The sequence below is a fragment of the Leptidea sinapis genome, chromosome 42 (assembly GCF_905404315.1).
Source record: "Leptidea sinapis chromosome 42, ilLepSina1.1, whole genome shotgun sequence".
In the NCBI taxonomy this organism is placed as follows: Eukaryota; Metazoa; Arthropoda; class Insecta; order Lepidoptera; family Pieridae; genus Leptidea; species Leptidea sinapis.
Genome location: NC_066306.1, coordinates 723,457 through 726,280, shown reverse-complemented (window position 1 = coordinate 726,280; position 2,824 = coordinate 723,457). Strand labels below are relative to the sequence as shown.

Sequence of the window (2,824 nt, the reverse complement as noted above, 5' to 3'; positions counted from 1 at the left end):
TAAAAATATCGACGATAAAACATAAGATTATAATCGTATTCATAAATACATAATTCATTGTAAATTGTATAAGAATGACAAAATTTAGAATTTCAAGGATAAAATCATTAGAATTATAATAAGGCAGGCGAAAAGCACGAAGGTCGGACGAGAGCATTACCATACTGGATGTAATCTGCTTTTAATATACGAATCTTCAATAATCATAAATATATCGTTAATGTCATAATACCGAACAAAACCTTGAATTTTGAAATGATGTTCGATTTTTGAAATACTTTATGTATATTTCATTTGATTACGTAAGATTTGGATCGTGTATTTGTTTTAGTTTTCGGCCATTGTTTGATAAGCCAGCGACTGATGATAAAAACGAAATAATTAATATTATTGCAAGATATTTTTTAATTTGGGAGCTATATCTTGAAGAACTTGCATAAATACATTTTGCTTACAAGGACGAGTAAACATTTCATCTGTCGGTTTGAGTAGGTAATTAATGTTAATAATTAAAGTCGTATATATAATTATTGTAACATTTATTAACAAGTCGGAGATGTATCACAGAATTACTTAAAGGATTTAAACAAAAGAAGAGGAAGTGAGTATTTTTGGACTAGATTCTATGCTAAGTGGAGTTAATTTATTGTGGGGATTGGGGAAGGTGGGGCGCGGAAGGTTGGAAACCGAGCTCGTTGGCGACGTAGGTGACGGTGTAGACAACGCCGTCGTCTCCGGTGTAGCTGTACTGTCCCCTGACTTCCAAAGCCTCATTCTCGCTGCCTTGGTTCTTCAGTACTCCAGACTCTTCTTGGTTGATACCGTTCGATGTGCGGGATCTGCAGAAAACCAGATAATTAGAATTTGAGATTGATGATTTTTTGAATTGATTGAGACAAGGAATAAAACTGAATTATGAGACAAAAGATGTGACAATACAACTTATGGTGGTTCACCATTACGAACCCCTGCGAGATCGAATCAGAAAGGCGGAGATCCGTAGGAGAACCAAAGTCACTGACATAGCTCAGATGGTTGTGAACTGAAGTGTCAGAGCTAGCTTGACGGAGAAATGGCCGTTGGGGTAGTAAAGTCCTCAAATGGCGACCACGTACCGGAAGACGTAGTGTTGGTCGGCGCCCACAGGATAGACCAATGATCTGGTTAAGATCTCTGGAATAGGTTGGATGCGGGCAGCGCAGGATCGATCGTCGTGGCGATCTTTGGATGAGGTCCAATAGTGGATGTCTTTCAGCTGAAATGGTGGTAAATGGCGTTGTTCTAGCTCTCACCTGTAGTTGTAGCCGTCGATGCCAATGTTATCGATTGTCTGCTCGACGATCTCAGCGTTGGCATCAGCTGGGTTGGATGCTGGGGCAGCGAGGGCCGCGGCGATGATCAGGGCGAATACTACGAACTGTTGACAGATATAACACATTTTATTAATGATTGGAACTCTTTCTTTAGAAAATATTATTGATTTATTCTTCAAAAGCTGCTAACATATTTTCAGCTGCCAATGCCACTTAACCATTGGCTTTTGAGATCGATGATCACTTTCTATTAGTTAATCTGCGATGAGCAACCAAAAAATTAATACAAAAACAAATTACTGAAGTCTATATTAATTATTAACAGTACACACGATGTTTTGAGGTGAGCCGTCCTTTGTAGGACGAAGAACACGATATTATGAACACAAAACCTACCGATTTCATTTTTGTGTTGGTGTGGGGTGGTTGATACAACTGAAGCAAGGCAGGAGAACAACTGATGCTATTCGGATGGCAGAGCTGGTATTTATAGTGGGTTGTGTCGCAAGCAAGGACGCGGCGTGACATTTGAACTTAACATCTTCGGTCAGCGATCTTTGTTTAGCGTTATGTCCGGCTTAGTGGAATAGATTTCATTAAAATATTCAACAGAACCTTATCGGTATCACCTAAATTGTAATATTATTTAAATATTTATTCACAATTAAATATATTCAGGTAAAGTTATTCTGGTGTAAGTATGGTACATTTGGCGTACACGACTGATATTGATGTAAGAAGGTTATATATAATTTTTTTATTTTCATTTTATTTTATTCGGGAAACACACAGTACAACTTAAAAAATAAAACTTAAAATATAAATCACTGACCAATAAAAGTTGCCACAATTAAATAGTACATAGAAAAATGCGAGCAAATTAATTACAATTGAAAAGTACCTATTTGTAATGAAAATAATAAATACTAATTAAATATATTGAATTGAAAATAATAAATATTTATAGAAAATTATAGATGGTTTTAGCAATAATATTAATAATAATAGCATACATTTCTAAGTTAATAAAGAGATGCAATATTATTTAATACTAATGAGAATTAATGAAAAACTAAGACATTTTCTTAATTTGTTCAATCAACTTCTGTAACGACCCTGAAAAGTAATCAATTGAACAGAATTCTTTGTTGTATACAAAACAAGAAATAAATAATTTTATTTGTAAAAAAAAGCTTTTAAATTCTGTTTAAATTAAAATTAAACCAAATCAAGCAATCTGTAACCTATTGATTGATTGGTCTCTAAGTATTTGTCTCCTTTGATGCTTTTCAAAAAATTTTAGATTACTATCATTACTCAAATTTCAAAATTTCATCATTACTTCTACTTACATATTCTTCGTATATATCTTTGTATGATGCATAGTACGGTTTTCATAAGGTTTAATATTTATTTATTTATTAAAGATACAATGTAACATTACAGATTAAATCTAAAGCGTTACAAAGATATAATACAAAGAAAAAAAAAATTCTCAATCTTATTTTATA

At 33.6% G+C, this 2,824-nt stretch overlaps 1 long non-coding RNA gene across 1 annotated transcript; it reads right to left on the bottom strand.

Moving 5' to 3' along the window:
- Positions 1–795: 795 nt before the first annotated feature.
- On the bottom strand, positions 796–1,878 carry LOC126976703 (uncharacterized). Its single transcript, XR_007731959.1, has 3 exons — positions 1,710–1,878; positions 1,293–1,417; positions 796–839 (listed from the first exon to the last, which is right to left on the bottom strand). It is a non-coding gene; the product is annotated as an uncharacterized LOC126976703 (long non-coding RNA).
- Positions 1,879–2,824: the final 946 nt, after the last annotated feature.